Here is a 24217-nt window from a genome sequence, read left to right as displayed (position 1 = left end):
ATTGAAAGGGACCCAGCTATAACATGTAGTGTCATTTTGTAAGATAAAATCCTTCTTTATATCCCAAAAAGTCTGTTTAGTTGGCGTCATCGATTTGAGTAATCCACTCGTTCAACATGCAGAGAAAGGAATCCGAAAATCTACCCCTAAACTTTGTTTCAACAAGTCAAAAAGTTTCTATTTACTCCTCAGATACCCTAAAATGTAATCAAACTATAATATTTAATACGGGAAGAAGTATGTTCAATAGGAAACCGATTTTAGCAGGTGCGTCCTGTCTTCATGGCATGCGCAAACATGAATTTCCAAGACTGTGTCCCTGTACTAAAACTGATATTTCTTCTTCATTTTTAAAGTTACAAGCCTAAAACCTTGAACATAGACTGCTGACACCCTGTGGAAGCCATAGGAATTGCATCCAGGGAGTTAATTCTGAAAATAACCTCATACTTGCCGTTCTAACATGCTTACCAGACCGGACACGTCGCGTGCGCGAGCATCGCAAAATACATTTAGAAATCCATGTTATTCAATTATTGCACCAACACTGCTCGCGTCTGCGACGCCAAGGGCTAAAATAGAAGTCGTTCCTATTTCTGACGCAGATCACGCTGAAAGTTCTCCTCATTGGTTTATAGAAGCAGGTACCCACGTGCCATCTCCTCGTTGGTTATACCCACGTGGGTGATTGAAAGACAAACTTTGTTGCCGGTTGATTGGTAATACAATGAAAGTTTAGATGCGATCACCATATAAGTTCAAAGATGAAAAAGCCTGGAAGGAGGAGACATGACTAGAAACGATTTGGTTGGCCGTTTTATGTGTAGATTAATTGTCGGAGTAGAGGTCCTTGTGCATTTCAGGTAAAATAACAACTCAATGTTTATACCCCAGGACAAATTAGCTGGCAACAGCAAGCTAGCTAAATAGGACACATTAACGTTAGCTAGCAAGTGCAAGCTAACTAGCTAAATTGCCATACATGTTTAATGCTTTTCGACCTGTCCCCAAATTAATGTCATTGGTTCAGAGTTTGTTTTGATATTTTAACCTGCGTGTCGTGATCGCGTTTGGTGTGGGGGGGCAAAATACATTTATGCACGATGGCGCACGTGCGCAGCCGGTTTGGGTTCCGTGTTAGAGGATGGTCTGTCTCTCAAAAAATATTCCAGTTGTTTTTTCTTTGGATTTTCTTCTACCATATCTATTGTGTTATATTCTCCTACATTATTTTATAATTTCTACAAACTGCAAAGTGTTTTCTTTCCAATGGTACCAATTATATGCATATCCTGGCTTCAGGGACTGAGCAACAGGCAGTTTACCTTGGGCAAGTCATTCAGGCGGAAATTGAGAACAAAGGGGCCTAGCCCTAAGAAGTTTTTTAGCTCATGGTAGTGGACCCAAACACAGCAAAATGTATTTAGTGAATCTCATGGTGAATACAACTCATGAGTTGTTGATGTTATTGTTCTTGTTGTTTATCTCCCTGCAAGAAACAGTGTGATCATCAATGCACTGAACCATAACTGTCAGTTCCGTTATATCCTACCAGATTTTGACTACCATTGCCAATACACTCATTGATTTTGTTCCACTCTCAGTTGGTAGCTCTCTAAGCCCTCTGCATTGGATGGAACAAAGCACTGTCTTGTTGCCAGCTGGGCAAACCACAACGTGTCTTGCAATGATAGGATGTAAGAGCTTGTTCTCTGAGTCATTGGTGTACAATCTCACTGAATGCACTAATTGTGCATAAGCGCATCTACTAAAGGACTAAAATATATTTGTTTAAAGTAATGTAAATGTTCCATATCTAGACACACAAGACACAGTATCATAATTCAATACTTACACGGCTGACCTCTACCCTACCTAATCAACCTTTACTTAGCAAACTCAAATCCCACCAAGCATTACACAGACTGATATCAGAGATGCACTCAGTCAATCGGCCGGTCAGTCAGTCAGTCAGCATTCTGAATGTTGTCCAGCAGAATGCAGGGAATGAGGGAAGGTCACTTCTGCCTGGTCACTTCTGCCTGACCTCCTCTGGCCTTAGCAGAGAAAAGCTATTGGCCCGCCTCTTTGTAAGGAGCCTATTAGACACTGTAAGAATATTTCGAAGATAAATACACGACGCAGAGGAATGAAGGTCAAGAGGGAATTAACAATCAATGGAAATAGTGTTTTTTCTGTAATAGGGAATTAATGATCAATGGGTCAGAGACTTGGGAGGAATGTGACTATACATTGAGCCTGAAACAGGATACTTGTTATTTGGCCATTGGCCCAAATTTACTGAAATTAATTCTAATTGGTCAACCACAGGCTAGGGTTGGGGGTTATAAATTACATCTTGTCACTTTGTTCTGTCGAGAGAATAACTGAGGACAGGGGAGAATGAACATCTACCTCACAGCATAACATCTATGATTTGTCCTCTTTGAATAAACCTTTTTTTCTCCCCCTGATTTGCTTTGGGGTCTGTGTTATTAATATCAACTGCTAACAAGTAACATCAACTGCTAACAACGCTGACCCCAGTTAGTGTGCTCAATAACACAGACACCTGTGAGGGGTGCTGAGGGGTGTTGTTTCCACTAAGACATGCCACTGACCCCCTCTCTGTGGGGGTCCTTAGACCCAGGCTGAACGCCACGGACCACTGCCTTCAGTACACATTACTGGCAGGCAGGACACACTCCCAACTCTGGGCTGGACCTCTGGAACCATGACTTTGGGGCATAGAAGATTGGAAGCTTAAGTTAAACACAATGTGTATACATTTTAGTTACTAAATAGACGAAAACATGAGACTGCTAATCAACAATGGTTGTAAATGTAAAAAATGATGACGCTTTTTTTACTGCTGTATGTTACCCAGGTTGGTGTTTAAACATTGTAGTCGAGTATTCCCATTTTATAGTACTTTTTTGGTGTTTATTAAATCGCCTGCAGCGTAAGTTCTGTAGGCTGCTGGGAAATCGATCATGGAGGGAAAAGATTAGAGCATTGATTTGAAGGGAGTGAGTAATAATACTGCAGAAAGCATTAATCAAGCCTGTGTAATGTTCCAGGACAGAAAAGACCGCTGATTTCTTATTTATGGCCTTATTTTCAGATACCCACTCTACCAATGGCATGCAGCATAAAAGAAGGGAAAGGAAAGGGGAAGGAACAAAATATGACAATGTGAAGTTTCTGGAAGACAGCAGAGCGAACCAGTTGGTTACATTTCCATCCCCTTCCCCCAGAGTTCAGAAAAGTGAACTGAAATACACTGGTGGCTGACTTCATTACTCGTCCACATTAAGCATCCTTTTGCTTGTCTGGATCTTTTGGGGTATGTTAGTGCTCATACTGTATTTGAAAACAGAGAGAATGTGACATTTTTTACCCAAATAAAGACATAGACTTACTTCTTTATTGGAATGCTGACATCAGTGATGCAGGCAGTTTGGAAGAATTGTTTATAGGCTTAGCGTCCAATGCTCCCATATTGGCCCTAAAATAATACTTTCATTACTAAATATGAATGTCAATGGGAGACCAGTTGAATGCTCTTCATTTCCTTCCTAAAATGTAGATATAAGTTGAAATCCCCATTAGATCCACTTCCTATGACCCAACGTTATTGCACCAGGTTATCATTTGGGCCTCCCTCTCAGTCTCCCCTCCAGAGCTGAGTGAGATTGCTTACCTGCCCCTGAGAAGCTGTCAGTTTGTCTGTACTGTTTTTTTTTAAATTCTGCTGAAATTCCTTTCCGGAACGTGGCCAGGCACTGCAGGGCTTTGTGGGGGAATATAATTGTGTAGATTAGAGAGTGGGAGCAAGCAGAAGAGAAGGAGGAGAGGAGGCCCGTTAGAGGGAAGCAACATCCAGAGGTTATTGACAGCAGAGGGCTCCCTAGGAGAAGCTTAGCCTGGCTGACTGAGTAGAGAGGACCATGCTAATTTACAGCAGAGCAGACAGCACCAATAAAGCTCAGAGCTCAGCTACATACTGTTGAGGGCATTTTCTCTCTTGTTGTGTTAACCGATTTCAGGGGTCAACCCACACATCGCGGTCAGAGAGTTCAGTACTAATGCGTGTAGCGTGTAATTCAAAATCAGTCACTACAGACAGCAAACAATGTTTTTACTGATCAGTGTCAGCTGAGAGAATAGGTCTTAATTCCTAACTCATTGACCTAGATACCAAAGGGCTTGATAGAGCTTAACTGGTTACTGATATCCAGTGCATTTTATGACTGAAGCATTCAAACGTTCATGATGTAACACTGGACACTGGCACATAAACACATTAGCATGTACAGTAGTGCATGTACAGTAGTAAAATACCAGATTTGTTGGCTCACCACCATACACAGACACACCACACCTGCATTGTTCCTCAGGGCAGCCAATAACTCTTCATCCTCACTGGAGAGCCATTCCACACAGATAATCTTGGGTTGGCGCCCCCCCTTGGTTTGTGCCGGCGGAGATCTTTGTGGGCTATACCCGGCCTTGTCTCAGGATGGTAAGTTGGTGGTTGAAGATATCCCTCTAGTGGTGTGGGGGCTGTGCTTTGGCAAAGTGGGTGGGGTTATATCCTTCCTGTTTGGCCCTGTCCGGGGGTATCATCGGATGGGGCCACAGTGTCTCCTGACCCCTCCTGTCTCAGCCTCCAGTATTTATGCTGCAGTAGTTTATGTGTCGGGGGGCTAGGGTCAGTTTGTTATATCTGGAGGACTTCTCCTGTCTTACCCGGTGTCCTGTGTGAATTTAAGTATGCTCTCTCTAATTCTCTCCTTCTCTTTCTTTCTCTCTCTCGGAGGCCCTGAGCCCTAGGACCATGCGTCAGGACTACCTGGCATGATGACTCCTTGCTGTCCCCAGTCCACCTGGCCTTGCTGCTGCTCCAGTTTCAACTGTTCTGCCTGCGGCTATGGAACCCTGACCTGTTCACCGGACGTGCTACCTGTCCCAGACCTGCTGTTTTCAACTCTCTAGAGACCGCAGGAGCGGTAGAGATACTCTTAATGATCGGCTATGAAAAGCCAACTGACATTTACTCCTGAGGTGCTGACTTGCTGCACCCTCGATAACTACTGTGATTATTATTATTTGACCATGCTGGTCATTTATGAACATTTGAACATCTTGGCCATGTTATAATCTCCACCCGGCACAGCCAGAAGAGGACTGGCCACCCCTCATAGCCTGGTTCCTCTCTAGGTTTCTTCCTAGGTTTTGGCCTTTCTAGGGAGTTTTTCCTAGCCACCGTGCTTCTACACCTGCATTACTTGCTGTTTGGGGTTTTAGGCTGGGTTTCTGTATAGCACCATTGAAACCACTGATGCGGATCATCATTAGTATTTTATTGAATTGCTTATTTGCTTGCACAGGTTTTTAATTAAAACAATTACATCTACAGTTGGGTGCAAAATGAATGAATCCCTTGATAAAAATGAGCAAAAAATATTATAAAATAAAACATACAAATGCTGAGCTATATTGTATAGAAAAGAATGTGGCTAACCATAACATCAAAGATCCACCACCATATTTTGGATGGGGTTCTTTTCTGCTTATGCATCCTTATTTTGACGCCAAACCCACCACTGATGTGTGTGGCTCTATTTTCATGTCATACAACAAATGTAAACCCCTGGAATTTCCTATGAGCCATTGGCACTTGGATTGGAACCGGTGCAATGGTCAAATGACATGAAAATAAAGCTCTTTGTTGAACCCCATACTGTAAAATATGGTGATGGTTCTTTGATGTTATGGGGCTATTTTGTTCAGACTATAGCCACAAACTCTTGTAACGGCCATGGTGCGACATGAGCACAAACAAGTCTAAACTGTGGCACAAATTGACTATCTTTTCGTAAATTAATGGAGGCGTTTTCAGTCTGAGAGTCTCTCTTCTTTGGTGCTAGAGTCCTGCATCAGGCAACAACAACAAAAAACTGCCGGTGGTCCTGTAGTTTAAGAGAGAACTTGTTTAAATACAATGGGGAAATTTCAATTGACATGTGGACTGACAATTTTCGAAATATAGGCACGTGGGCTTTTGGTTTCTCTCCCTCTAAAAACATAAATAAATAATTCTAAATAACAAACTGGCTATATTTACAAAGTAGTAAGAATGTCTCACCCCATGTTCAATAATTGTCTTTTTCCCTTTATTACGATTACAACCGCTCACTTTTGGGTTATTTGAAAACAAAATCATCTCCAAGATATTGTTATTATTTAAACAATCCATAGAAAGTTTAATCCACCAGAAAAGACAGAACAAATAATACAACAAATATTTTGGTTAAACTCAAATACACTAATTGTTAAACAACTTTATCAATTTGAACCTTTATCAAGTGGAAGGGGGAAAAAGTAAGGAACTTGTCTGTTGACCCTGCATTAAAGATCAAAATTGGTTAAAGAAAATTTTGATAAATAAAAATATATACCAGTTTCATATAAGGACCAAAAAATTGACAGCTTTGCCCTATAGACTGCAAAACTGTTGGGAAGTGTTAGGACTGTAACCACCAGAGGACTTGAAAATGAGATTGTGAACTCTGCAAACATTTCCACTCCAAGAATGAGAATGGTAAATGACTGTAATTAATACATTCATTCAATACATTGGAATACAAAAGAAGTCATCCACCCATGTTGGGCTATTAGCAGGACAATATACTCTTGCAAAGAAGGAAGGTAGGCAAGGAGGGTAGGCAAGGAGGGTAGGGGGAGCATTGTATTTAAAGACACTGCACAGTAGCCATATGCATTTTGAAATAGTAAAAAATAAATAATTAATTAACATATTTCTACCACAGTAGATGCTGTGTTTTTGGTTGATTGCCAAAATCAAAAACAGTTAAATGCATTCTTTCTGTCGCCCACACACACGTTAAACATTTGGATAATAAAGCATTTAAAGGCTGACATTGGTTGATTTTAATACTTCTGACAGACAAAATTCTAACTCCACTTTTGGACTTTTTAACATTCCCAGAAACCATGGATTATTATAACCTACTGCAGGCCTAAAACCTAAGGGTTTATCCTTTTGAATGAATGATTATATTGACGATATAATCCGGCTCTTTTAATAAGTTCAGAGAGCTGTTCTGTTATCCAACAATTATTAATATTATTATTATTATTAACCCTGCATTATAATTATATACCAGCCCCTTAGATATTAGATAACATGTTTTCAAACACTTGTTTTTCACAGGGGCTATTAGCAGGACAATAGACACGATGTGGTCCCAAAAACACCTCTCTGACATAGAGCCCAGCATATCTCTTGATAATGTCATTGAATGTCTCGCCAGCTTTTGATCCATGCCTGGGCCCGCAGCACGCAAAGTTCTTTGTCAGACGAATCCTTGGGTCGAAACTACGGAACAGTACAACACACATGGTTAATGTTCTGAAAATATATATATTTAAAATATCTTACAGAGCCTTTCCATAAGTCCACTCAAGTTTCTTCAACTGATGGGCTATCAGCAGGACAATAGACTCTTACAAAGTCCACCAAATGCATTGTTTTCTAACCACATCTGGATGGATCCATAACAAATTACTATGTGAATAAACATCACTGAATGACAGAAATATTGGAATAAAGTAGGCTAATGAAGGCAACATATTGTTTCTTACCGGAACGCCCAAAGTCATCCAATTGTTATAATAGGATTTGAAGCAATAGCCTACCCGCGTGTGGTCAACTATTTCAGCACTGTTTCGCACATGGGGGCTGGTCTTGATAAATCAATGAGATGTTTATTTTCACTGAATCTCCATTTGGGTATTGGTTAGCCTACAATTAGGGTGTGTAAATGTTAGGATTATTTTGCTCTTCATTCGCAGTCACTTAGAGCCTACTCCTGACATGTCACGTTGTACAGCCCTGAGGGTTTCATTTTTCGTTTTTCTTGGAATAGAAACACCTTAACATTAATCAAATTAATTTAGCAAAATTTCTTAAAATCAATCCCATATACTATGTTCTTTAAAAAAAAGGTTGTAAAATCTCTAGTACAGCAAAAAAATTAAAGACAGTCAAAAACTAGCACTAACTAGCATTAATGGCAGCAATGGCTGACACTTAAATAACGTGCCATAGAGTTTTGCGGCAGCCCGCAAGCTGTGCTGCAGTATGACAACTTTTAAAGGAAGAACCACTGTACATGTAGGCCCATGTAATGACAGTTTTATATTAGTAAAGATGATAAGACACTACCATTGGTGTATTACATTTCAAGCGTTATGTGACGCTGCATAAAGTTGGAAGTAAATCTTTGGTAATGCCTGCCTCCTGAATCGAAGGCTTTAACACATGGGAAGGGGACCAGTAATTTTGTGATCAAACTTTACCAATATCCCAGCTACAGTCATTTTTCATACTTGGGTCACCTACTTTAAACTGGTTTCATCCAAATCTCATTCAATTTGATGAAAAAACTGATTTTCACTGTTTGGGACCTTTAACTAAATAGAATTACATTTAGGTGTTACGTCCATCGTTGGAAGGAGACCAAGGTGCAGCGTGGTAGGCGTACATTTTACTTTATTTTCAAATGACACACAAAAAAAAAAACGGAACGAACGTAAAGCTCTGTAGCGCTAAACAGCAACTATACAAAGACAAGATTCCACAAACTAGGGTGGAAAACAGGCTGCCTAAGTATGATTCCCAATCAGAGACAACGATAGACAGCTGCCTCTGATTGGGAACCATACCCGGCCAACAAAGAAATAGAAAACTAGAATGTCCACCCAAATCACACCCTGACCTAACCAAATAGAGAAATAAAAAGGCTCTCTAAGGTCAGGGCGTGACATTAGGCTGCAATATGTTATCGGCTAAGTGGACTTCATGGTAGCCTACATAAGGAGAGGGAACAAATAAAACAAGTTGAGGGAACGGATAAAGAAAATACAAGGGAACTAATAAAAAATCTGAGGGAATGGATCAAATAAACTGAGGGAAGAGATTGGCCTGGCTGTTTTTTTCTTTATCCATCATGACCCCTAAGGGGCTCAATACAATATAGCTCAGTAATTGTATTATTTATTTTATACAGTATTTTTTGCTAATCTTTATCAAGGGATCCAGTAATTCCAGACCCCACTGTATTTCATGAAATTAAAACAACAACAATAGTTGAAAAGGTTTAAGCCATTCTCATTACCAGTGCTGTATCAATTAGTATCCAAGCAACTGAACAATTGCTACCGGAGTTGGTTGTGTGAAGTACACTGGCACAGTGGGCTCAGTGGGCTAACACAGTCTTTAGGTGCTCGGTATCTGGGTTTGTGTGTGAATGCTAAATCAGTTCCCTGATGAAGGGTCTCAGACTGAGGATATCTTCAAACAGCTGCATTATGCTGATGGCTGAACAGATGGTAGATACTAGTAATGTACAGTTTCCTTCAGTTAAGTGTGGAGACCAGAACAGCTTGAGGACAAGGTTTCTGCAGAGAAATGCACAGACACATTTAAGCAGTAGTCAAACAGCTTATACCCTCTGCAAATTAATTTTGCCATAATTAAATTAGACGAAATGACAGGAAAACATAAAAAGGATAAACATACATTTAAGGTAAATTACCTTTACTTCCACCAATAGCACCAATAGACTGGCATAGACTCACATCATGTTCTACAGTCCCCAAGACAACCTAATCATTAGTCTGGTCATGCGCTGGAATGCAGACTTGGGTGAGCCAGTGATGGTGTATGGCGAGTCCTTTTAGATCACTCAATGGAACCTATTGGGGGGTCTTTAATAAAGGGCTCACAGAAGCAGCATTTAATTAATTAACACTTTGACGACCATTACAGATCCTTGTCTATGCATGTGTTAATTCCAGCAACATTGATTCTACGTTGGCAGCCTTCTGCTCCCTTCATTAAGATAGCAGATGGCACAGGGTTTGTTAAGGGTTAAAGACAACCAAATAACAAAGTAGACAGATTGGGGGTGACATGAGTGTGTTTCTGAGAGCTGGTGTGCAGTGTTTATGTCACTGCTACCTGTGCATGCTAAGACGTTTTGAATACAAGCATAGGCCAACCTGGGCCAGTCTAATTGAAGTGTAGAGAGTATTTCAGATTACTCTATAGGTTTGTTAAATACGCAAGACCTAACAAAGTTAATTTATAACAGAAAAACAATAACTTTGTACAACTTCACAATTTATTAATTATAAGCGACACCTGTCACTAAAACACAATGACAGGATCATTAATTAATTTCTGCTATCCAACTTCAACTAATATCCTCCTCTTAAATGAGTTCTATACTCTCCCAGGGTAGCATTATGAAGACCTTATAACAGAGGGTTCAAGAAAAGGCTAACCAATTTTCTATAAATGGTCTTTCATTTGTTAGCAAACTCTAAAAAGCAGGACAGAATCTCAGAGCAGATTTAACAGCAGTAAAAGTGTACTGTAGAATGAATATGAATTATTCAAGCTCCTGCTAAAGAAAGACTGTGAAGAGCATGCAGGCTTTAAAATGCAAAGAGTTGGGTTTAAGCCAGGACCATAATCCAAGTCTCTTTTTTTCTTCCCGCTGCAGAGGAAAGGTTGCTATTAAAAGGATCAAATGCACTTTGTGGTTCCCAGAACCATATGGTTGCCCAGGAAACTCAAAGTGTGTTGCTAGCACAGCAAAGACGACTATGCTAATTGTTGTCTCTAAACGCTGTGCCCAAACTAGTGCATAGACTAATATCTTTAAAGCCATAGGGAAGTGGATGAAGAACAATGGCGGCTCTGGATGAGAACATTTCTGTGCATGAGGCTAAACAGCATTTGGGGAACAATGACTTTAATGCAAGTCTCTACTGTACACATCAATCAGAGGAGTATGTGAGTGTGGAAGTAGTGAGGTGGCCATTGGTGTGCACCTGTGTGTATCTCCTTAAGAGAAAGGGTCTGCATGCCACTGCTCCTGTCATTTACAATCATGAGCTATCAAGAGAGCAGGAGGATCCGGGATGACAGAACTCTTTAATAAACATAGCTGACAGGTCCCTGAGAAGTGGCAGGACCCAATCTCAAATATAATTTCCTAAAAACACAATAAAATGGCACCTCTTTGACTGCTGCCAATCATCCGTGCCCGATTGCCTCGCTTTTTGATTCGGAGTCCAAGCCTCCTTTCCCATTCACCCACCCATCACACCTCACCTCATCACATCGCAGCCCCCAGACACAATTGTGATGGATGAGCCAATCAGGAGAGGCCAGGGTTTCATTTGATTAATCGTCCATTGCTAAGTCAGTGGTAGATCTGCTATCATCCTCCTCACACAATCACGTGTTCCATTCCCCATCATTATCAGAGTTGGTTTGACCAACAGGGATGGTAGTAGGCAGCAAATAAAATAAAATACAACTTTATTGGTCACATACACATGGTTAGCAGATGTTAATGCGAGTGTAGCGAAATAGTTGTGCTTCTAGTTCCGACTGTGCAGTAATATCTAACAAGTAATGTAACAATTTCACAACAACTACCTTATACACACAAGTGTAAAGGAATGAATAAGAATATGTACATATAAATATATGGATGAGCAATGGCCGAACGGCATAGGCAAGATGCAGTAGATGGTATAGAGTACAGTATATACATATGAGAAGAGTAATGTAGGGTATGTAAACATTAGATCAGTGGCATTGTTTGAAGTGACTAGTGATACATTTATTACATCCAATTTTTAATTATTAAAGTGGCTAGAGACTTGAGTTAATATGTTGGCAGCAGCCACTCAACGTTAGTGATCGCTGTTTAACAGTCTGATGGCCTTGAGATAGAAGCTGTTTTTTAGTCTCTCGGTCCCAGCTTTGATGCACCTGTACTGACCTCGCCTTCTGGATGATAGCGGGGTGAACAGGCAGTGGCTCGGGTGGTTGTTGTCCTTGATGATCTTTTTGGCCTTCCTGTGATATCGGGTGGTGTAGGTGTCCTAGAGGGCAGGTAGTTTGCCCCCGGTGATGCGTTGTGCAGACCTCACTACCCTCTGGAGAGCCTTGCGGTTGTGGGCGGAGCAGTTGCAGGACCAGGCAGTGATACAGCCCGACAGGATGCTCTCGATTGTGCATCTGTAAAAGTTTGTGAGTGTTTTTGGTGAAAAGCCAAATTTCTTCAGCCTCCTGGCTGTTGCGCCTTCTTCACCATGCTGTCTGTGTGGGTGGACCATTTCAGTTTGTCCGTGATGTGTACGCCGAGGAACTTAAAACTTTCCACCTTCTCCATTACTGTCCCGTCAATGTGGATAGGGGGGTGCTCCCTCTGCTGTTTCCTGAAGTCCCCAATCATCTCCTTTGTTTTGTTGCCGTTGAGTGTGAGGTTATTTTCCTGAAACCACACTCCGAGGGCCCTCACCTCCTCCCTGTAGGCCGTCTCGTCGTTGTTGGTAATCAAGGCTACCACTGTAGTGTTGTCCGCAAACTTGATGATTGAGTTGGAGGCGTGCATGGCCACGCAGTCATGGGTGAACAGTGAGTACAGGAGAGGGCTGAGAATGCACCCTTGTTTGGCCCCAGTATTGAGGATCAGCGAGGTGGAGATGTTGTTTCCTACACTCACCACCTGGGGGCGGCCCGTCAGAAAGTACAGGACCCAGTTGCACAGGGCGGGGTCGACACCCAGGGTTTCGAGCTTAATGATGAGTTTGGAGGGTACTATGGTGTTAAATGCTGAGCTGTAGTCGATGAACAGCATTCTTACATAGGTATTCCTCATGTCCAGATGGGTTAGGACAGTGTGCAGTGAGATTGCGATTGCGTCGTCTGTGGACCTATTGGGGCGGTAAGCAAATTGGAGTGGGTCTAGGGTGTCAGGTAGGGTGGAAGTGATATGATCCTTGACTAGTCTCTCAAAGCACTTCATGATGACGGAAGTGAGTGCTATGGGGCGATAGTCGTTTAGCTCAGTTACCTTAGCTTTCTTGGGAACAGGAACAATGGTGGCCCTCTTGAAGCATGTGGGAACAGTAGACTGGGATAGGGATTGAACGAATATGTCCATAAACACACCAGCCAGTTGGTCTGCGCATGCTCTGAGGACGCGGCTAGGGATGCCGTCTGGGCCAGCAGCCTTGCGAGGGTTAACACATTCAAATGTTTAACTCACGTTGGCTGTGGTGAAGGAGAGTCCGCAGGTTTTGGTAGCGGGCCGTGTTGGTGGCACTGTATTGTCCTCAAAGCGAGCAAAGAAGTTGTTTAGTTTGTCTGGGAGCAAGACATTGTGGTCCGCGACGGGGCGGGTTTTCTTTTTGTAATCCGTGATTGACTGCCACATACCTCTCATGTCTGAGCCGTTGAATTGCGACTCTACTTTGTATCTATACTGACGCTTAGCTTGTTTGATTGCCTTATGGAGGGAATAGCTGCACTGTTTGTATTCGGTCATGTTTTCGGTCGCCTTTCCCTGATTAAAAGCAGTGGTTCACGCTTTCAGTTTTGCGCAAATGCTGCCATCAATCCACGGTTTCTGGTTGGGGAAGGTTTTAATTGTCGCCATGTTTACAACATCACCGATGCACTTACTAATAAACTCTTTCACCGAATCAGCGTATACATCAATGTTGTTGTTCGACACTATCCGGAACATATCCCAGTCCACGTGATCGAAGCAATCTTAAAGCGTGGAATCAGATTGGTCGGACCAGCATTGAATAGACCTGAGCACGGGTGTTTCCTGTTTCAGTTTCTGTCTATAGGCTGGGAGCAACAAAATGTAGTCGTGGTCAGATTTGCCGAAAGGAGGGCGAGGGAGGGCTTTGTATGCATCGCGGAAGTTAGATTAACAATGAACCTGGTTCGCGCATTCGATATGCTGATAAAATTTAGGGAGCCTTGTTTTCAGATTAGACTTGTTAAAATCCCCAGCTACAATAAATGCAGTCTCAGGATATGTGGTTTCCAGTTTACATAGAGTCCAATGAAGTTCTTTCAGGGCCGTCGAGGTGTCTGCTTTGGGGGGGATGTACACGACTGTGATAATAATCGAAGAGAATTCTCTTGGTAGATAATGCGGTCGGCATTTGATTGTAAGGAATTCTTGATCAGGTGAACAAAAGGACTTGAGTTCCTGTATGTTGTTATGATCACACCACGACTCGTTAATCACAAGGCATACAACCCCGCCCTTCTTCTTACCAGAGAGATGTTTGTTACTGTCGGCGCGATGCATGAAGAAACCAGGTGGCTGTACTGACCCTGATAACGTATCCCGAGTGAGCCATGTGTCCGTGAAACAGATAATTTTACAATCTCTGATGTCTCTCTGGAAGGCAACCCTTGCTCGGATTTTGTCTACCTTGTTGTCAAGAGACTGGACATTGGCTAGTAGTATACTCGGGAGCAGTGGGCGATGTGCCCGTCTACAGAGCCTGACCAGAAAACCGCTCTGTCTGCGGCGCCGTTGTTTTGGGTTGCCTGCTGGGATCCGATCCATTGTCCTGTGTGGTGGACCAAACAGAGGATCCGCTTCGGGAAAGTTGTATTCCTGGTCGTAATGTTCGTAAGTTGGCGTTGCTCTTATATCCAATAGTTCCTCCCGGCTGTATGTAATAAGACTTAAGTGTTCCTGGGGTAGCAGTGTAAGAAATAATACATAAAAAAACAAAAAACGGCATAGTTTCCTAAGAACGCGAAGCGAGACGAACATCTCTGTCGGCGCCGGATGTGGGCTTGGTGGAACCAGCCTGATCACGTTTAACTTCTGAACAGCAGCCATTGTTTATTTGGCTGAGATACTGAGGTATTGATTACATGGTAATAACCATAAATATTTTATTTTGTTTAACTTGTGTATGCAATGTCTTAGGACTGGATATTTTGAAGATTCACGATGATAAAGAAAACTGAAAATTCAGAGAAACAAACAGGAAGAAAACATCACAAAGCCACACTAACAAAGAGGGGGCTCGACTTATAAAAGCAATGGGCTGTTTTTATATATTCATCCAATGGTGTGCATGGACACGATTGAGAGGATTTGCTTCATGTTTAGTTAATTATTAATCACTGATGGGTTTTTGAAGGCATTACATGCCTGTGAGCCGATTCCAGTGCATCTCGCCCAATCTGAGAGCACAGACACTGCTTCCCCCTCAGGAGCAAAGGCAGAGGGTGAACTCATGATGAGGATTTAGGTCTGCATATATCTTTAACAATTTCAATTTAAGTGCCATTTTGCATAATTACAAATGCGGTTTAGGCTCTCTTAATTGGCTTTTGTGGGACTTCTAAAAACACTGCCGGGTCCATCGCTGAAGTGACTAATACAGCGGATACAGAGGGAGCAGAGAAAGGAGAAGAATTTAAAGTGTGAGAAAATAAAGACATTTGCTTGCATCAAAGAACCCCAGTTCCAATTTTAAAGAATAATTAACATGAATAAAAAGATGCATCAAACGAAAGCTTTGATTTATGTATTACCACAATAAATACCATAGATTTGACTGTAAATCAGCTTGGTCATTAAAGACAATCATCTTTATTTTGATGTACTGTATGTTGATACCCTAAAGACAAATGCCCCACAGCCACAAGACATCTCTTTCCACAGTCTTAGTTCTCATTTGTTTAACAAATATTATTTAATAACAGATCCAGTGGGTACAAATTACAGCTCTTTTGTTCTTGCACCTTGTCTTGAGGTGTGCACACCAGTATTTCAAACAAGAACAGTCCTAACAAAAACGACTTTGGGAAATGTTGAAGAAATTTCAAGCTTCAAAATATTCTAGGCTAACTCGTTTGTGTCATCTTGATTTTTTTGCTTTCAGTGTGAGGATGTGAAGAGGCCTCAGCAGAGCCGAGAGCAGGGGGGGTTTAATCAGGAGCTGTGATGGATGAGTAGCGAGGCCAGGTTGGTTTGCCCAGGGAGCTGCCACTGCACTCTGCTGAGAGAGAGAGACGTCTGGACAGCCTCGGATCTGCCGACAAATTAAACTCCTCCATTACAATGCACATCAAATGGGCCTGTGTCAGCTCTCATACAATGAGACGCCAGTTGTGTTAGCCAGGTGATAAAGGAGCACGTCGGCAAGACTGCCATCAAAACAGAGAGTAAAACCCCAGTGTGTCAGGGAAAATTACTTCTTGACACCTCGTCATGTTATATATTAGGGTGCAATAAACTCACCATTTAGGTTGCAGGTTGCGAGGTAGAGTGAAGAGAATTCACCACAGGCACCGATCAGCCCAGTCTTCAGCTACCTGGAACTCTTTGAACTCCTGCTTCTTTTCGACTTTAAAGAGGTAAGCCAGGCAAGTGGTTTGATTAAGGAGTCAATTCCTCCATGGTTTCTCCTTTGCCCACTATTTACCCTGTATCTACAGTAGCCTACATGAGTGAACAGAGGCTAACATTTGATAATACTGCTGCTGCAAGCACTTTCATTGCACAGCAGATCTTTTCATAAATAAATCAGAAGTCATGGAATTAATCTACATTCATCAGGATAGAACTGAATATTCAGCTCCATTTTGAAAGTGGAAATTAAAAGGCATATGTAAAAATGTATTTCACATCAACAAAGTTTCGTTCAGGGTTTTATGAAACCAAGTCAGAGAGAAAATCTGACACGTGCAGAAACAACTTCAAAAATGGCACATTTTATTCAATGGTAAATGGGATTTCAGACTCATGTTTGACTATACAGCACATTAATTTAAAAATGGTGAATATTTCCATTGACTACTTGTGGAGGAAAACGCAGTACACGGTCAAATGTATAATTCAGTGAAGCTTTTGTGACTTCTCCTTCCCAGTCTAAAGAACATCTTGGAGAGTTACACATGGCAGCACTAACAAATAAACCAATACATGACAATTAGGAGAGTCTGACAGAGCACCCCTGACACATATTAATATTGACTTTATAATAGTGAGAGAAACTGGCTTCATACTTCATTGCACGTGTCTGCCAAAATGGAGCTAAAATAAAGTGGGTATGCATGTGATTTCCTGACATTAACAACAAAGCTGCACTTACAAGGCAGAAGCCAGGACAATAAATATTGTAGCCTTGACAGGCTGCTAGATCCATACAGTGCATTTGGAAAGTATTCAGACCCCTTTTGTTAGGTTACAGGCTTATTCTAAAATTGATTAAATAAGAAAATGTCCCACATAATGACAAAGCGAAAACAGGTTTTTAGAAATTATTGCAAATGTATAAAAAAATATATATATATTTACGTAAGTATTCACACCATTTGCTATGAGACTCAAAATTGAGCTCAGGTGCATTCGGTGTCCAATTATCAATCATTGTTGAGTTGTTTCTACAACTTCATTGGAGTACACCTGTGGTAAATTAAATTAAGCCATGAGGTCATAGGAATTGTCTGTAGAGCGCCGAGACAGGATTATGTCGAGGCACAGATCTGGAGAAGGGTCCAAAAAATGTCTGCAGCCTTGAAAGTCCCTAAGAACACAGTGGCCTCCATCGTTCTTACATGGAAAAAGTTGGGTACCACCAAGACTCCTAGAGCTGGCCGCCTGGCCAAACTGAGCAATCGGGGGAGAAGTGCACATGACAGCCCACAAAAGGCCCCTAAAGGACTCTCAGACAATGAGAAACAAGATTCTCTGGTATGATGAAACCAAGATGAACTCTTTGGCCTGAATGCCAAGCGTCACGTCTGGAAGAAACCTGGCACCATCCCTACGGTGAAGCATGGTGGTGGCAGCATCATACTGTGGGGATGGATTTCAGCGGCAGGGACTGGGAGACCAGAAAGAGGGATAGAGGGAAAGATGAACGGAGCAAAGTACAGAAAGATCCTTGATGAAAACCTTCTCCAGAGCGCTCAGGACCTCAGACTGGGGAGAAGGTTCACCTATTGTACCAACAGGATAAACACCCTAAGCAAACAGCAAAGACAACGCAAGAGTGGTTTCGGGACAAGTTGCAGAATGTCCTTGAGTGGACCAGCCAGAGCCTGGACTTGAACCTGATCGAACATATCTGGAGAGACCAGAAAATAGCTGTTCAGAGACACTCCCCATCCAACTTGACAGAGCTTGAGAGGATCTGCAGAGAAGAATGGGAGAAACTGCCCAAATACAGGTGTGCCAAATGTGTAGCGTCATACCCAAGAGGACTTGAGGCTGTAATTGCTGCCAAAGGTGCTTCAACAAAGTACTGAGTAAAGGGTCTGAATACTTATTTAAATGTGATATTTTTATTTTATTTATTTATTATGTACCAGTCAATAGTGTTGGGTTCTGAGAATATGAAAATATAGTTATTTATGTCACTGATGGAGTGCTGAGGTTTAGAGGGTCTACACAAGAAGTTAATGGTTATAGAAGGAAGTTATATAGTGTGTGTGTCACGCCCTGGCTATAGAGAGGCTTTTTATTCTCTATTTTGGTTAGGCCAGGGTGTGACTAGGGTGGTCAGTCTATGTTCTTTTTTCTATGTTGTTGTGTTTCTATGTGTTTGGCCTGGTGTGGTTCCCAATCAGAGGCAGCTGTCTATCGTTGTCTCTGATTGGGAGCTATACTTAGGTAGCCTGTTTTCCCATTTTGAGTTGTGGGTGATTATTTTCTGTTTAGTGTTTTTTCGTCACCTTACAGGACTGTTCGTTTGTCGTTTTTGTTGTTTTGTTCAGTGTTCAGTTGTTTCATTAAAAATATGAACACTTACCACGCTGCACCTTGGTCCTCCTCTCCTTCTCCCAACGACAATCGTGACAGTGTGCAATTAAGCTTGGAATGTGTTGAGTGCAGGGAAGTGATTACATGTGGCAGGCATTGATAAGGGGAGAGACATGGATTAGTGATGGAGGGGGGTTGAGGTTAGGTCAGGTCACCTTAAGGGAGAAATAAAAGTTTATGGCCTGTATCACTAGTGTCCTGTCTAGCAGTAAAGAACGATGTTTGTACAGATGGGTAGGAGGAGACTCAGCCTATGAGGAACGGTTCAATGTCAGTGCTTGTGTGAACATGTTTTTGTCTAATGCAGCTCTATTGATCCTCTGGGAATAATTAAACTTGGTTAAGCTTTCATAGTGTCTGTTGAGTTATTTACTCTGAGAATGAGAACCTAACAATAGTTTGGACACACCTACTCATTCCAGGGTTTTTCTTAATTTTTTACTATTTTCTATATGGTCGAATAATAGTGAAGACATCAAAACTATAAAATAACACATATGGAATCATGTAGTAACCAAAGAAGTGTTAAACAAATCAAAATATATTTTATATTTGAGATTCTTCAAAGTAGCAACCCTTTGCCCTGATGACATCTTTGCACACTCTTGGCATTCTCTCAACCATTTTCAACTGGAATGCTTTTCCAACAGTCTTGAAGGAGTTCCCACATATGCTGAGCACTTGTTGGCTGATTTGCCTTCACTCTGCGGTCCAACTCATCCCAAACCATCTCAATTGGGTTGAGGTCGGGTGATTGTGGAGGCCAGGTCATCTGATGCAGTACTCCATTACTCTCCTTCTTGGTCAAATAGCCTTTACACAGCCTGGAGGTGTGTTGTGTCAGTGTCCTGATGAAAAACAAATTATAGTCCCACTAAGCGCAAACCAGATGGGATGGTGTATCACTGCAGAATGCTCTGGAAGCCATGCTGGTTAAGTGATATATACATAAATCACAGACAATGTCACCAGCAAAGAACCCCCACACCATAACACTTCCTCCTCCATGCTTCACGGTGGGAGCTACACATGCAGAGATCCTCCGTTCACCTACTCTGCATCTCACAAAGACACAGTTGTATCCAAAAATCTCAAATTTGGACTCATCAGACCAAAGGACAGATTTCCACTGGTCTATTGTCCATTGCTCGTGTTTCTTGGCCCAAGCAAGTCTCCTCTGAACAGTTGATGTTGAGATGTGTCTGTTACTTGAAATCTGTGAAGCATTTATTTGGGCTGCTATTTCTGAGGCTGGTAACTCTAATGAACTTATCCTCTGCAGCAGATGTAACTCTGTGTCTTCCTTTCCTGTGGCGGTCCTCATGAGAGCCAGTTTCATCATAGTGCTTGATGGTTTTTGCGACGGCACTTGAAGGAACTTTCAAGGTTCTTGATTGGCTTGGCTGAAACGCATTAAGGAAAGAAATTAACTTTTAACAAAGCACACCTGTTAATTGAAATGCATTCCAGGTGACTACCTCATGAAGCTAGTTGAGAGAATGCCAAGCGTGTGCAAAGCTGTCATCAAGGCAAAGGGTGGCTACTTTGAAGAATCTCAAATATAAAATATATTAGGATTTTTTTGTTACTACATGATCCTATATGTGTTTTCAATAGATTTGATGTCTGCACTATTTTTCTACAATGTAGAAAATAGTAAAAATAAAGAAAAACCCTGGAATGAGTAGGTGTGTCCAAACTGTTGACTGGTAATGTATATAAAAAAGTATGTGGAGATCCCTTCAAATTAGTGGATTTGGATATTTCAGCCAGACCCGTTGCTGACATGCGTATAAAATCAAGCACACAGCCATGCAATCTCCATAGACAAACATTGGCAGTAGAATGACCTTTGCTGAAGAGCTCAGTGACTTTCAACATGGCACCGTCATAGGATGCCACCTTTCCAACAAGTCCGTTCCATCAAATTTCTGAGTTTCCCCAGTCAACAGTAAATGCTGTTATTGTGAAGTGGAAACGTCTAGGAGCAACAACGGCTCAGCCACAAAGTGATTGGTCACACAAGCTCACAGAATGGGACCGTCGAGTGCTGAAGCGCGTTGTGCATAAAAATCATCTGTCCTCGGTTTGCATCACTCACTACCGAGTTTCAAACTGCCTCGGGAAGAAATGTCAGCACAACATCTGTTCGCCGTGAGCTTCATGAAATGGGTTCCCATGGCCGAGCAGTGGCACATAAGCCTCAGATCACCATGCGAAATGCCAAGTGTCGGCTGGAGTGGTGTAAAGCTCGCCGCCATTGGACTCTGGAGCTGTGGAAACACGTTCTCTGGGGTGATGAATCACGCTTCACCATCTGGCAGTCCGATGGACGAATCGGTGTTTGGCGGAGGCCAGGAAAACTCCACCTGCCCGATTGCATAATGTCAACTGTAAAGTTTGGTGGAGCAGGAATAATGGTCTGTGGCTGTTTTTCATAGTTCGGGCTAGGCCCCTTCGTTCCAGTGAAGGGAAATCTTAACACTACAGCATACAATGACATTTGAGACAATTATGTGCTTCAAACTTTGTGGCAACAGTTTGAGGAAGGACCTTTCCCGTTTCAGCATGACCCCATGCTCAAAGCAAGGTCCATACAGAAGTGGTTTGTTGAAATCAGTGTGGAAGAACTTGACTGGCCTCGACCCCATCGAACACCTTTGGAATGAATTGGAACGCCAACTGCGAGCCAGGCCTAATCGCTCAACATCAGTGCCTAATGCTCTTGTGGCTGAATGGAAGAAAGTCCTCACAGCAGTGTTCCAACATCTAGTGGAAAGCATTCACAGAAGAGTGGAGGGGGGACCAACTCCATATTAATTACGATTTTGGAATGAGAAGTTCGATGAGCAGGTTTCCACATACTTTTGGACATGTAGTGTATATAATTGAATGTTAATTTCTCTAACGTAAACTGAAGAGTATTTCTGTCTGTCACGAATCCCGCCGAAGATGGTGCCTCTTCCTGTTCGGGCGGCGCTCGGCGGTCGTCGTCACCGGCCTACTAGCTGCCATCGATTCTTTTCTTTTTGTTTCTGTTAGTTTGGGCTGATTGGGTGCACCTGTTTTGAGTTTAGTTTGGTGGGTAGGCTATTTAAGGGCAGGTAGCCCGCTGGCTTTTGTGCGGGCTTGTTTATCTGTTATTTGGTGTTGGATTGTTATGTGGATTTATTATTTTTTCTGGACAGTTTAGTCCGGTGTTTTTGGACTCGTCTTTTCATGCGCCCGTGTGTTTAGGGCATGATCGTTTTCCCTGTCAACTGGAAAATAAATCCACTTTCTTGAAACCCTGCTCTCTGCGCTTGACTCCTCCACCCAGTACTCCTAGCAGCTCTGACACTGTCTGTAATAAAAAACATCAAAAAACATTTTGATTGTCTGGGCCTGGCTGCCAAATGGGTGGGCATATGCCCTCCAAGGCCCACCCATGGCTGCACCCCTGCCCAGTCAAGTGAAATCCATAGATCAGGGCCTGATGAATTTATTTCAATTGATTTAATTCATTATATGAAATAAGCGGCAATTTCCATCAAATTTCTGAGTTGCCCCGGTCAACAGTTAGTGCTGTTATTGTGAAGTGGAAACGTCTAGGAGCAACAACGGAAATAAGATGGCAATTTCATTATATGAAATAAGCTCTGAACAAAAATATAAAAGAAACATGTGAAGTTCCATGTTTCCTGAGCTTAAATAAAATAACCCAGAAAATGTCCATATGCACAAAAATCTTATTTCTCTCAAGTTTTGTGCACACATTTGTTTACATCTCTGTTAGTGAGCCTTTCTCCTTTGCCAAGATAATCCATCCAGCTGATAGGTGTGGCATATCAAGAAGCTGATTAAACAGCACGATCATTACACCAGGTGCACCTTGTGCTTAGGACAATAAAAGGCCACTCTAAAATGTGCAGTCTTGTCACACAACACAGATATCTCAAGTTTTGAGGGAGCGTACAATTGGCATGCTGACTCTGCAGGAATGTCCACCACAGCTGTTATCAGAGAATTGAATATAATTTTTTTCTACCATAAGCCTCCTCCAACGTTTCTTCAGAGAATTTGGCAGTACGTCTGCAGACCACGTGTATGGCGTCGTCTGAGCGAGCGGTTTGCTGATGTCAACGTTGTGAACAGAGTGCCCCATGGGGGCGGTGGGGTTATGATATGGGCAGGCATAAGCTACGGACAACGAATTTTATCGATGGCAATTTGAATGCACAGAGATACCCCAACGAGATCCTGAGGCACATTGTTGTGCAATTCATCCGCAAACATCACTTCATGTTTCAGCATGATAATGCACGGCCCAATGTCGCAAGGATATGTAGATAATTCCTGAAAGCTGAAATTGTCCCAGTTCTTCCATGGCCTACATACTCATCAGACATGTCACACATTGAGCATGTTTGGCATGTGCTGGATCTGTGTACGACAGTGTGTTCCAGTTCTCTCCAATATCCAGCATTGAAGAGGAGTGGGACAACATTCCACAGGCCACAATCAACAGCCTGATCAACTATATGCAAAGGAGATGTGTGGTTACATCTGATACTGACTGGTTTTCTGATCCACACCCCTACCTTTTTTTTAAGGTATCTGTGACCAACAGATGCATATCTGTATTCTCATTCATGAGAAATTCATAGATGAGGGACTGATTCATTTATTTCAATTGACTGATTTCCTTATGTGAACTGTAACGCAGTAAAATCTTTGAAATTGTTGCATGATGCATTTATATTTTTGTTCAGTATATATATTGACCTGCTTGAAGAAGCCTTTATGGTATGAGAGAGAGAGGTTAAATGGTAGGACATTCAAGTGTGACTTTCTTATCGCCACCTTTAAGAAAACACAACAGTTTATGCTGATAACTGGGGCTATCAACACATAAAATATGGTTTGATCCAAATGGGGGGAAAAACTGGCCATTATCCTATTTCTTCTTCACATTTATCCTCTTAGGTATCTTCAAGGGTAATTTTATATGATAATATTGAGTTTCTTTCAATGTTGTCCAGCCATAGTGTGTCAGCTTCACACACCTAGACATACTGTAGATGAGCTTGGCTTTCCGATCACATGGCTTTAGTCACAGCTTAGTGTACCTGCCATGGTAAGCTCTCTATATCCCTCCTAACACATACCACTACTCCCCAGTTGATCTGGGGGCAAACAGTAAGTGTCGAGCTGCATACAGTGGGGAAAGGAGTGACGGAGGAAGGCGTGGCATGCTAGTGGCGGTCTCAGTGTGCCGCAGTGTCTGGTAGCCAGAGGGTGAGAAATCAAGATGGCACTTTGTCTCCTGCCATTACATAACCTTGGCAGAGCTGCATGCTATCCCACTTCAACCAGAATGGTGCTTGAACGGATTAGCCTAACTCAGTGACAATTCCTCTCTCCCTCGTCCAATTGACTCTCAGTTTCCTGCTATAACCTCAAGGTGAGAGGTGCATGAGAGGAGCAAAGCAATATAGTAACTGTATTTAGTGATGAAAACGATGAAA

Source organism: Salvelinus namaycush, chromosome 8, assembly GCF_016432855.1.
Source record: "Salvelinus namaycush isolate Seneca chromosome 8, SaNama_1.0, whole genome shotgun sequence".
Classification (NCBI taxonomy): Eukaryota; Metazoa; Chordata; class Actinopteri; order Salmoniformes; family Salmonidae; genus Salvelinus; species Salvelinus namaycush.
Note: the sequence above shows the minus strand (reverse complement) of the source record.